The following is a 14,174-nucleotide window of genomic DNA, read 5'->3' on the forward strand; positions in this document are numbered from 1 at the left end:
AAGAATCATTTAGATTTTATTTCTTACAAAGGAATACTTCGCTGGGGACGTGAGCACAAGTAAAAAACAAAAAAGTAGATTCATTTTAACAGAGATTACATTCAATATTTACATTATTTTGTTGATTTTACAGATTTTATAATATACGTTTTATTTATTATGAGTTTTGCTCATATTATGAGGACGACATAATGACCATTAATTGAATAATTTGAAATTGTTTAATATAAAAACATTTTTTATCTAAATAGTACACAATTAGCTGTTATACTTTTAATTATTGAATTTAGATTTGGAAAGTCATGTTGTTTTTTTCTCATAATTACCTATAAGTAAGTAGGTATTATGGACATGCTGTTACATTTTTTTTAAATATTTATTGTTTTGATTATTAATTTAATAGTATTAGTTCTACACCCGCACATTTTTCAAAAAAATCTGTGATAAATATTCACATATAATGCACTTATAATTACTGTAAGTACTGTTACTGTAAGTAAAATAATTACGCATTACATAGTCAAGATATATTATATTTATTAAAATTGTATGTATTATGTAACATTAATAGCTTTAGTATATGCGTGATTATATGAAAATAATGGAACGATTAAAAATGCTTCTTATTTTAACGAAAGTTTTCAAAAACAAACATTTTGGTTTTTTGTAATATTTGCTAAAGCTTAATTTGTAAGTATACGAAATCCAACATAAAATGTTTCCATAACGAAATAGCATCGGAATGCAATTAATAAATCAAAATCTACAAACACGTATTAAATTCAATCCTACATTTGAAACTTTCAGAAAATAATGTTCACGAAATACGTACCGCTAGAAATTCAAAGTTATTCCTTTCAAACATTTGAGTATAATTAAAGCTAAAGTTAAGTGCTTATAAATTTAAGGGCTGATTTTTCAAACCTCGGTTAAAACTTATTTGTCGAATATTAAACTACCGTTTTAAAATGTATTCTTATTGCATGCAATTGACAGTTGACATTTTAACATTATCGTGTAATTCTTTATTGGACGGGTAAGTTTTAACCAGGGATTGTAAAATCGGTCCTAAATAGAACATCAACGTATCACTCAGCTTTAAATCATTGTGATAATTTAATTTATATCGTGATTAGTGTATTTATAGAATTAACCCGCCAATTGCAGAAGTTATACAATTGGAAATAAGCTTTAGAATTAAGTGCCGCTTTTAGCAGTCGGATTATAATGTATTTGCGTTAGCTTTTCGCAAGGAAAATTTAATAGATAATTGAAAATGTGGTGCCATTTAGAAAAGAAGGCAATGATAAGATAAACAGAGTGATGTGGTTTGGTGAAATTGCGAAGACTATAAAGCTAATCAAAATATGTTTTAAATATACCACTTGTATATTTCTATGAACTACGCAAAAAAATGCCCTAAAAGATAGTACCTTGTTGAAGTGAAACTTCTTCAGGCGCGTTGAGAGTAAAAATTCATGGTCGCGTAATGGCGATACCGTCACGTCATGGAGTAAGGTGACGATTTTAGTATATGTGAATGTTGCTTCTGTTTCACTTCGGATACGTTTGCTCGGCACATACGCTCTTTTTTTAATTTACTTAGGATTTTTTAATGAAAATTAAAGATAAATTGTAAAAAGGATAATTTGATTAAAATTGGCGGGTTAATGAAGGAGTAATAGTGAATGCGTAACTGGTGCTGTGTTATTTATAAAATTTATATATTTATTATTATAATATAAATTAATATATTATGCTTATCACTGTATTTCGAAAATGTCCATTTTAATTATAATATTAGTTTTTTGAAGCACAAGTAAAGAAATTATTATTGTTATTACAGAAATAATTTATAGTGATGAGAGTTAAAATTAAGGACTTGTACTGTGCATAGAAAATTAAATTGAAAGCCAAAGAGATTAAAAAAATGTTAATCCATGTTTGTTAACTTTTTCTGTGTTATAATGATTCTATAAATTAATTACAATAACTAAAAAACTTAGATTTATTATGCATAGTGCAAGTCCTCGAGTTTTTTTAAATCAATCATAATAATTATGCAGTAAGTACATTTTAATTTTATTAGATAAGATCCTGAAGTTAAATAAAGTTATACAAAATGTTGTTATATTTTGTTTTATTTTATAATAGCTGTGCCCTGTGGTTTTACTTGCATTGCTCCGCTCCTTTTGGTGTTAACGATGTCTTGATGCGTGATGATAATACTATATAAGTAGTCTTCCTCGATGAATGAGCTACAGTTATCTCAAACACTTGAAGATTTTTCAAATCACACCAGGTCAGTTCCTGAGTTAGCGCGTAGCAAACAGACAAACTTTTCGGCTTTAAAATATTAGGCATAATATTTGTTATTATATTAATTTAATAAATTAATTAAAGCTTACACGTTGTATTAACGAGAAAAACATTTAATATGTAGGTTTGAGATTTGAGTTCATCTCCTACAAAAATAGACTCTGGCTTCTGTTTATTATTTACGTAAAATTTAAACGCCTACTTTATGAAAATAGCAATTTATATTGCTGTTTCACTGATCGATTTTTCTTTAGGGACAAGTAGTAGATTAGCCTTCCGTGTTCTGCCAGACCCAGACATTTTTTCTTCGTCTCCACCGGGAATCGAACCCAGGACCCTAAGGAATATTATAAAAAAAGAATTATCGAAATCGGTCCCACCCTTTCACGCGTGATGCCGTGACTAAGGAAAACGGGTTTCATTTTTATATATTATATAGATTTAATCTAATGTATATAAATCTCGTGTCACAATGTTTTTCCTCAATGGACTCCGAAACCACTTAACCGATTATAATAAAATTCGCACACCTTTCGATCCAACTTGAGAGATAGGATAGTTTAAACATGTAGATACCACGGGCGAAGCCGGGGCCTATGTATGTATAGGCCTAAGGTATAGGCATAGTAATTTGTAAATCTTTTTCTCTTATCTCTCTTCAATTTTCGAATCTATAGATAAACTGTTACTCAAACATGATAAAATCCAATCCTGTTTCAATTATTCGTACAACGATATCCATCCAATATACTTCAGGTGATCCCGTTCTATTATTTTAAATACAGTACTCGTGCTTTCCATTTTAAACAATTCCTCGGCAAATCCTCCTCAAATCCTCGGCACGAGCATCACAAGTTCCAAATCTTAAACAATAACAATAAACAATAAACTTTATTTCCAAAATATAAGATGCATAGAAATTAAAAACCCTTGCTCCCACACTAGGATTCCCTGTGTCGTGGGAGCAAGTATCTTCCAGTGGTACATTTTATTCCTTATGCTAAGAAAATAAACTATCATATTAAAAATCTTAAATTATCATTAAACTAAGTACAACTTTATTTGTTTTATGTATCGATTATTTATGGTTCTTTATTGAGTGACTATTATTATGTGTATCTTCTTTTAGGTTATGCTTACAAAATGTAGATTAGGGCTTTTATCCCTTGTGTCTTCACCAGAAAAAAATGTGATAGTTGTTCTAGACTGCGGTGCTTTTGACAATACGTGTTATTAAATTGTTTTACAAAACTACGCATTTTATTTTAAAATTCACTAGGTATCTTATTGTAAGATGATTGTCTCTAAAAATATTTAGGTCAAAATCTGTCTTGAACATCTGTAAATACAATGTTAACCTTCCAATTTTGCAATAAGTCCTCATAAGCCGATTTCAAGCCTTATTTGATGAACCAGCTTTTTATACATTTCTATATTTGGCTGCTGTCGTTGTTTATATTATCTGAGAATATAACCGAAATACTTAATATAAAGTCAATAAGCACTTCAAAATTGATTTCAGTTTATGATAAATAAAATCATTATTGTCTAGGAGAATTTTTTATAACGAAGTTTTGTGACACTACACACTGTTATTGTTGAAATGTGTCTTGATTCAAAATATTTATTTTTAGTATATTTTTTTTAATACTAGACTAGCTGTCACAAGTTCAGTATAATAATATGAAACATCGCGCTTCTTCTGAGAAATTCCGTACCTTCCGCCTTACGCAGATACTGTCCGGGCACGGCTGCTTCGGGCGGTACCTGTGTAAAGTCGCGAGGAGGGAGCCCAGCATGGTCTGCCACTGGTGTGCCTGCCCGGAGGACACGGCAGATCACACTCTTGCCGTGTGCCCCGCGTGGGCCGAGCCCCGTGCTCGCTTAGTCGCGATAATCGGGCCGGATCTCTCTCTACCCACCGTTGTTCGTGCAATGGTGGATGGCGACAGATCCTGGCGTGCGGTGATCGCATTCTCGGAGAACGTGATCTCGCAGAAAGAGGAGGCAGAGCGGGTGCGTGAGAGGGATCCTCACGCGGACCCGATCCGGCGCAGACGTCTTATTGGGCGTCGTCGCCGTGTTGCGGCCGCTTCACACGGTCGCAACGTGCCTCCTTGACGAAGGGCGCCGGGCGGTGGAACGGGGAATGTAATCCATCGTCCGGTGCGGTGAGGCGGCTTGAGTCGTGTTTCGCTCATGCCGCCAACGGGAGGGAAGAGCAGGCAAACCAACTTTTCTTGTTCTTAGCTTGCGCCTGGCCTGGAGATGGGCTGCCGCCGAGGGGGTCGCGGAAGAATTCTAATCAATACCCGCGGCCCCATCATTAAAGCGGCTCGACGGAACACAGTGGGGTTTTAGTCGGTAAGAATCCGACATAACCCACGGCTCCTTCCCCGGGGGCCGTGGGTATCTTTGGAAGATTTCCCCACTATAAAAAAAAAAAAGGTATACAGGAAATACCCAGATCCTAGTGTAGTAGGTACATATAGTACAGACTATAGACAATATATTTTATAGAAACTAGATATAGGTTAAAAATATTAGGAAATAAACTAAGACAGTCATTTATAAAAGTAAATTATTTGGTGAAACTATAGATGTACCAATGCAACTGAAAACAATACTTAAACTACTACATTTCCGCCCGCGGCTTCGCCCGCGCTTTCAAAGGAAAACCCGCATAGTTCCCGTGCCCGTGGGATTTCCGAGATAAAACCTATCCTATGTGTTAATCCAAGTTACCCTCTATATGTGTGCTTAATTTCATTGTAATCGGTTCTGTAGTATTTGCGTGAAAGAGTAACAAACACACACACACACATCCTCACAAACTTTCGCATTTATAATATTAGAAGGATAGGAGGATGGAGTTAATTTACATAACTATAGTTTAAACAATAAGCTGTAGTATTTTTTATCTAATATAGTATCGTAGTACAAATTAAGGCGTGTGGGTTGGTCCGTTTTTAACGCAAAATGAGTAGTATTATACCCGGCGCGGCCTAAGATGATCCCTATGACACTGACAGTTATTCTCAAGAGACAAACTTGTAATGGCGTCACCATTAAATTAGAAACGTATTGGAGGCGTCTAAAAATGGCATTTATTAATTTTTACGTAGCTTTATGCCATTACAGTGATATTCCGTTGGAATTATAACAATTCTTAACATTTACGAGAAATTATATCAATCTGACTTTACGTTTACGTCCTTCAAAACTTACATTGTTGGCATTTATCGACTAGTGCGGAAGTATCGATAAACAAATTTCGATAATTGAAACGAGTTCACATTTTTTCCATGCTTAAGCTATAATTCATTCACTATTGAATGGAACAGAAGATCGCAGCATAATTAATTAATTAATTACCGTTCGCGTTAATTTACTAACCTATGATAATATAAGTTTTTTAGAAAAATTAAATGGGGGATTCCATTTTCATGATAAAATAATATACACTGTGTTAAACGGGTTAAAAATTACGAGGTGCATTTTTATGTTTTGGAAAACTTTCGTTTTACTTACCGTTTCGTTTAGATACTTAATAGACGTTAAAAATTCATTTTATAATATTTGTAAAAACATGTTTACCGACGTGGCTGAATGCAAACCACGCCTTTGCCTATAAAATAGTAAAGTATCGACACGATCCTTCATACGAGCAATCACTAAAACGAACTGTCATAGGGATCATCTTAGGCCGCGCCGGGTATAGTAATATGTATGTCAAGGTGTAACCTTCGAAGATATGCAACATCAAGCATGTAAATATGTGATTGTCTTTGTTATCAAAATCAGGTTTTAGCTTTTTTGATGAGTATGCTCGATGGTTAAATACACCCACTATACGAAAAGTTTAAGAGTTCAAGGCAATGTCTACAAAATGATTTTTATTTATTTATTAACTAGTAATACCTAATAAATAATATTTTAAATTCCTCCTCCTCTATCTACTAAAAAAAGCGCATCAAAATCCGTTGCGTAGTTTTCAAGATTCAGCATACATAGGGACATGGATGTAGTGATATAAATTGTGTTAAACGCTAAATAATACGTATGTTTAAATAGCAGTCTTAAAAAAATAAATAAAAAGAAATTATTAGCAACTTCAAGTTTTTAGTTTCCAGTAATGTACCTATTCAGAGTTTACACCGTTAACACGTCAAAACAAAATTGAGATTCGTAATATTATTAAAATTCTTATGTAAAAAGAATAAGTATTAAGTTTATACACAATATTACATATTTATTAGTTCGCATTGTGAAAAGAAAGTCCATGTCGCACTTCTATACGAATCGTTTTCACTTTTATTTGTTCTGTAGCTGTATTGACATTTTCATCGTATTCACTTTAAACGATATTGATACGATATTAAAATAATATTGAGATATTAATGAATGAAAAGCTTCTCAGTAAAGTGATCATAATTGACATGATTTATTTTGTCCGCGCAACCAAAGGGCATATTATGAAAAAATGACTATTTCGAAAACTTTCACAGTGGTATATTAAAAAAATCATCAAATTAAAAATTAAATACATTATCTATATTAGATATCATTTGACTCAGAGATTACTTCGTTCGAATAAATCTAGCTCTAAAAGCACAATTTGTACATAAAGGATTTTATGATACATTATCTAATTACTGTTTACATTGATCTCAAAGACCGTTACGACACGACTGCACAAAATGCAAATGTCGTAATATCGTGATGTAAACGGTCTGTATGCACTGAAGGTAAACCACAATTTTACTGCTTTATTTACGTTGTTGTCTATTTGTGATTGTTGAAAGCGAATCTACTATTGCGAGACAATTTAACAACATTACTCTATGTGCTTGTAAAATATTTATACTAGACTTCTTTGTAGGTATCGCTATTTTCGTGTACAGTGTATCTTGTATTGAAATTGAAAAGTTTTAAGTTACGACTTTAATTTTGGGGAGGGTATTTATTTATTGAGAAAAAGGCTTACCATGTAAAGGGTAATGTAAATTTTAGTGTTTTAAAAAAGTTTTATTGGCAAAAAGACATTAAAAAACTTGAATTGCACATGTTTTATTATATATTTTATAATTACATATTTATCATCCCTACTAGTAATAATATTATAAATGCGAAAGTTACTCTGCCTGTCTGTCTGTTACGCTTTCCCGTTTAAACCTCTCAACTGATTTTAATGAAATTTGGCACAGACAATCCCCACTCCCATCCTCCCCACTCCCATCCTCTCCACTCCCATCCTCCCCACTCCCATCCTCCCCGCAGCCATCCTCCCTACTACGATCCTCCCAACAACAGTTAATAAGCAAACATACATCATTGCTCTTCATAAAATAATTATGGGCCCTATCACAATGGTCAGCATTGGCCCAACATAATATTATTATGATCGTCAATGTTTGCCACCATTCCGGCGATTATGAAAATACATCTACAATGACGACCGATAATAATTGCAATTTAGGCCCTCTACACTATCGTGTTTGCCTCTACTCTTACTGTGTAGAGGGTCCTTTAGGTAATTAATATTAAAATAATTAATATTTTAAAAAAGGCTGAAGTAGATTAAACTTCATTTAAATAACATAAATTATTATCAAAATTATGTCGTAGAACCGTGCATAGCAGGTCTTCGATGCGTCAGCACAAGTCGATTGAATGGTACAATCACCTTCAAGGGGAATACCTGCTGAGTGCTGAGGAAAGGTCTGCATTAAACTAAACCTCACGCGAATTTGAGTAAGCGGGAAAATATATTGTTCTTTAAATTCTTTATGAGTAATAACACTGACAACCAAAAGAATAAAGCTTTAAATGGATTGATTTGGGGATGCCCAAGGAGTTAATATCGAATTTTCAATATCTACACTAATATTATAAAGAGGAAAACTTTGTTTGTTTGATTGTAATGAATAGGCTCATAAACTACTAGACCGATTTTAAATATTCTTTCACCATTCGAAAGCTACATTATCCACGAGTAGTATAGGCTATATATTATCATTATTACGCTAAGACCAAAAGGAGCGGCAGATGGCAGGTGAATCCGCGCGGGACAGCTAGTGACTTGATAAACGAGCCGATACACCATCACGTGGTGATGGTCTCATTAATGACAGGAATAAGGAAAAATACTTGGAGCATTATGGTGTTCCACCAATAATATGCGAGGAATCTGTTTCAGCGTGAAGCGTTTGAAGCGATACTATTGGTTATTTAAAAACACATTCCTCGCTACACATTCTCGCACATTATTTATGGAAAAGCACCCTTAGTCTTCACACCGGATTTTGTGTCTCTACCATTTCTCGCTTCTTTTGTCTATTTATATAGAACAAATTAATTGGGTTAATTAATATATCAGAGATATATAAGATATCAGATTATTTATTATTATTCAATACGTTAACATACTAACTTAATTGCAAAGCTTTTTTTAATCAATATAATATTAATAATGATTATAATTAAATGTAATTTTATTAATAGGTACGTAATTCTTGAATTCCCTTACGTCACATTAACTTAATCAAATTTCGTAATAGGAGGTAATAGGATTATGGTAATTGAAATGATTAAGGCGTAATTGCCAAATAACATATATTAAGGAAGTGATTTTCGTCTCTTGAAGACACCAAATTGTCTGCCAAAATTAATAATATACATTATTTATTATATTACATTATTTATTTATTAATCTTCCTAAAAGTAAAAAAGTGAAGCAAGTTGCTTTTCAAATTTTCAAAGGACGTCTTTCTTTGAAAAGTGCGCTCCCGCTATTCATATACTTATAACATATTGTTACGATTGATCAATTTCAAGTAATTGATTGTAAATAAAAAGAAAATATGAAATTTGATATATCTATTAAAAGGTCATTACAAAGTCAAGGTGACTAGCAAAATTAATTTTAATTAAATCATCAACAAAAATTTATTGGTTTATAGTAGATATAATTCATAATTATTCTAAGAAAAATTATAACAAAATTTTTACAATCTTAAATTTTGGAAGGTTTTAATTTATGGAAAAACCTGCATTTAGAAATTGCATCTGCTGACGTAAATAAAGATGAAATACCATCTAATCAATACTGACCTTTCAATTTGGTAAAATAAATTGCATATTTTCAATGCGATCTGCGGCTACATTAAATGCAAAAATATGAGGTTACTAATAATTAAAATAAGAGGTTACTAAAGGTTTGAGGATTGACGCAAAACATCTGATCAAATCTACTTCGATAAGCTTCATTCTGAGTTACACAAAAAAATAACAAGTTCATTAAAATAACAATAAACTATTATGTTTTTTTCGTTCAGTTCGGTTCATGACGGTTTGAAGTAGAGTCTTACTTTATGGGGATCACATTATGGTATAACAATACACAATAATTTTCTTCATAAGTTATTTAATATTGTATCTGTTATTAATAATTTTATATTGTGAAAAAAATGAAACCCTATACAAAACTATACCGCCACAGAACTCACAAGTTCTGCTCTACATTATTATTTCTGCCAATGTTTTCAGTACAGACGCAGACAAATGATACATTCAATGGTCACTAGTCAATTGCTGAAGGTCGCTGTCGAATTTCGTCAAACACGTTACATGAAAAACAGCTTCATTACGTTGTACAAACAAAGCCTTCTTGCCGCTCTCTGTGTGTGTGTATCATCGAATCTATAGTATTAATTTAATTTTAATATATAATATTATAAAGCTGAAGAGTTTGTTTGAACGCGCTAATCTCCGGAACTACTGGTCCGATTTGAAACCTTTGTCGGTGTTAGATAGCCCATTTATCGAGGAAGGCTATATATAATTACGCTAAGACTAACAGGAGCGGAGCCACGCGGGTGAAACCGTGAAGCGCAGCTAGTTTCTGATACTAGGATAATAATTTTACTCTATCATAAAACCAGTAAGTAAACTTTTTTAGGAACTGCTTTTGAATTGACATTGTTAACATACAAATTGTATAAACTAGTTATAAAATAAATAATATAATATTGCCCATTTCGTATGAAGTTTGTCAACTTTAATCTGCACTTAGTATTGCACACATGCAAAACTCACGCACACACTGGACGGATACTTTCCTCTGCGTTATCTTAATATCTACGACACAGTTTCAAAATAATTACTTAAGACAATGTAATGCAAAAAACGGATACAACTTTCCTTATTATGTACATTTTTATTCTGTGCAAAGCTAAATATTTCAATCGATAGCATCTCTCTTTTTGTCCTTAAATTTTCACATATTAACTTTCAAGATACTTTTCTACCTTTAATAAATGAAATAATGAGTTAGGTATTAGGTTTCGTTATAACAATTTAAAGAAATACATGTCTATATATTATATACTCTTCAATAGCTAACCAGTACATTATGTACATCATATATAGATAGAATATAGATGGAAAATCTAGGTTAAATCACAAATCACAACACATTACGGTAATTTTTGTAACTGCATTACTCCAAATAACAACCACCGTTAAGGACACACGTGATATCAAGCCAAGGACAAAGATAGCTAACCTTATAGAATATTCATCATAATACGTAGGTACTAGCTAACGGGCACATGCCATAAAGCGAAAGACTAGTACGAGCGACCCGATTCCACGCAACCAAGAAAACTCGCGACGGTCAACTTTTTTCCCGAATTTCTCCCGAAGTCACTGAACCGACGAAAACGAGGTACTCGAAAAGTTAATGCAACCGTGGGACTAATTGCAACCAGTTTATATGACACCTACTTATTCCCAAAGTGTATGGGTAATTATATATCATCGGGAGTCTTGTTAGTCTGGTCGATCGATCCTGCGCAAACGCAACCGCGTTTTGCAAAGTAAATGTTTGCTGCAGTGCCGTTCTGACTGGCGGGTGTGTCGCACGTACGCGACGGTGTAGTAATAAAATAAAGTGATGAATGGATATATTGTAAACAACATTTAATTCAAGAAAATAAGATGTAAGTTTTTTGTTAAAATTTTTTCTATGGTATAAATAGATGGATCGGTGATTTTTTGATATAACGGAATTCGTTTATGAAATAATTAAGGCAATTATGCACCAAATTGCATAATATAACGGTTTTAAAATTATGCGAAATTTGGAACTGATTTTCGCATTTATTATGACAGCCTAAACTGAATAAATAAAAGCAAAAAATATCTCAAAAAAAAATATTTGCCGAAACCTCTACATAAATGTGATTTATAAATATTGTTATAATCCAAACAATATCACACCTAGGTATCATATAATGCACTCAACATACCTATTACATTTTTTTTATTTCCCGCCATAATATGATAATTTAATTTAATTTTTCCTTGAAATTTAATAATTTTACTGAATAAACTGCATTCGGGTGCTATATAAATTAATAATATAATATAAAGAAACACTCTAAAATTGAATTTAGACTATTACATTCAAAACAAACAACCTTGGTCTTAGAACAATGCGTCGAGAAACATCAAAAAATTGACTTTCAAAAGTTAAAGCATTACATTGTAATAAAATATTGTAACGACAATCACAAAAATAAAAACAATATTGTGAGTACTTTCGGAAGCAATGCGCGTACGCCGAACATATTATTTACAATTTTTAGATATTTTACTTATCTCTATAATAACCACTCTATTGAAGAAATGAATCGTAGAGTATGAAAAAAAAAATCATCAATTTATCATTTTACGCAACAGGATTTGTAATCTTTTGTAGAGTATCTATAATAAGCTATGAGGGTCTCAGTAAAATTGATTTGGAAGGCATATTATTAATTAGTTTACACGAAAATGAACCTTATATTATGTAGGTATATTTTCTTATTTTAAATTTATTTTTGACGTGACATCGTCTTATAATTCGATAGAGCCGGCTGCACGCACGAAAAAACATGATTCATACGGCGTTACCTTGCTCTGAGGCGTTCCATGTAAGGCTTGAAGTGCAAGCGAGAGCGCGGAATGAGCGACAAAGAAGCACAATCGTTGTCACGTTCAATTATCGTCAGTAAACCGACTTTACAGACAACCAATTTTTTTTATTTTAATTTTAAAACACACCTAGATTAGCTACTATTGTTTTTATTGTCCGGTCCATATATCGTTTATTTATTGAAGAAATAATTAATACTTGTAACTTTTTCTTGTACCTGGCATACGGCTCTATCTTTCAAAAACAAAGAAAACTTTTATCTTATAGTTGTACATTACTTTTAGAAGCAAACCGTTTATACTTTAAGTAGTGGTTTTGAAGATATTTTTATAATTTTGATATACTTATACTTACTAGACGTGAAATAATGAATAATAGTGAAGAATCAAACACCACAATATCATAAATAAATAAATTAAATTACCTAATTAATAAATCATGGAAATAATTTACCAGTTTTTTTGTATTTCAATCCGTTGGTAAGTATGTATATTGTATACTTAGTACCTAACATGCATACATAGAGCCAAAAAATAAAGCAGAAGTAATAAATTTATAATGAACTGTACTAAAAGTCCTTTTGCGTGTTAATATCAAAGTCTTTGTGGTCAAGATCATTCTTGCGATGATACAGCCATTTTAATTCTGAGGTCAAAAGAGAACCTTGGTCACTTTATAGTTGACTTTCCTCTTAAATTCTAAGCAAATGTTGTCAAGTGAAAACAATTATTACTTTGAGATTTCAATGTTAATTCTTATTGTACAAAAAATGAGACAAAAAGTGCTAAATGTTAGATGATGTTTACATTTCCATTTGTTTTCATTTCATTATTTTTTGACCATCATCATTTAGAACGATACTCTAATTGCTCTCTCAATGAAATTTAATAATTGAATTAAATTACTAATTCATTAATCTAACATAAAATTACTAGTCCATTTTCTTGTTAACGCTTTGATTGGTTTTATGGTAATGTATCTATTTACATATCTATTTGAATATAGGTTTAAATTAAGAACACCGCAATTATAGTGGCATTAATTAATTGTTCAATTAACTTACAATTTAAATAAGATTATGATTTAATTTGTAAGTACTTTGTTAAATTGTATGGAATAGAAACGAAATTATATCTCTTTGAAATAGACACAAACAATTGATTTTCCCTCGTCTGATAATAATTAAAGATTTATTCCTTATGATTGATTTGAATATACATTTTGACGTCCCTACAAAACAGTTCAAATTTTATTTCACAATAGAAAAGGACCTCTTGTTATTAATTATTTTATTTTTAGACAATATTAATTAAATCAAACAAAAATAAAATTTTTACTTATAAAAATGTGTTCTCAGTTTTGAATATTTTTACGTTTACTATAATATTAGTTCACTTCTTTCATAAAATTCCTCATTAATTAGCTTTGTTACAAAGAGATTTCATTATAAAATACCATATTTTGTGAAATGTCTGATGCCAGCTTCATACATTTCATAAGATATTATTTTTAGATATATTATCGAGCATTATAACTTATTTATTAGATCTTTACTTTAAATTATCGAAGTACAATAAAAATTGTTAACTTTTAAACAGAGAAATTATTACTTTAGCAGTATACTATTATAATATCTGTGGTTATACTATTTATTGAATTTACAATTATTAAAATATGTGATTATTAAATGACGACCGGATTCACTGCATCATCATTATAATATTATCTTTCTAAGGTACGACAATTAAAAACTATTTTTTGAATAGTTAACACAAAATATCAGTCAAACGATCAAATTATTAACTAAATCATTATGAATTAACCTAAAAACAGGTGTAGGATGGCTTTACATCTCCAAAATTAACAATACTGGCTA

General features: G+C 31.5%; 1 protein-coding gene across 1 annotated transcript in view; it reads left to right on the top strand.

Annotated features, from left to right (window-relative positions):
* Window positions 1–11,210: 11,210 nt before the first annotated feature.
* LOC123691682 (proton-coupled amino acid transporter-like protein CG1139) overlaps window positions 11,211–14,174 on the top strand; it is a 46,246-nt gene continuing 43,282 nt past the window's right edge. Inside the window, exon 1 of the mRNA XM_045636199.1 lies at window positions 11,211–11,321. The gene's annotated coding sequence lies outside the window, so the exon portion shown is untranslated. The remainder of the gene's footprint in view (window positions 11,322–14,174) is intronic.

Source organism: Colias croceus, chromosome 5 (assembly GCF_905220415.1).
Source record: "Colias croceus chromosome 5, ilColCroc2.1".
In the NCBI taxonomy this organism is placed as follows: domain Eukaryota; kingdom Metazoa; phylum Arthropoda; class Insecta; order Lepidoptera; family Pieridae; genus Colias; species Colias croceus.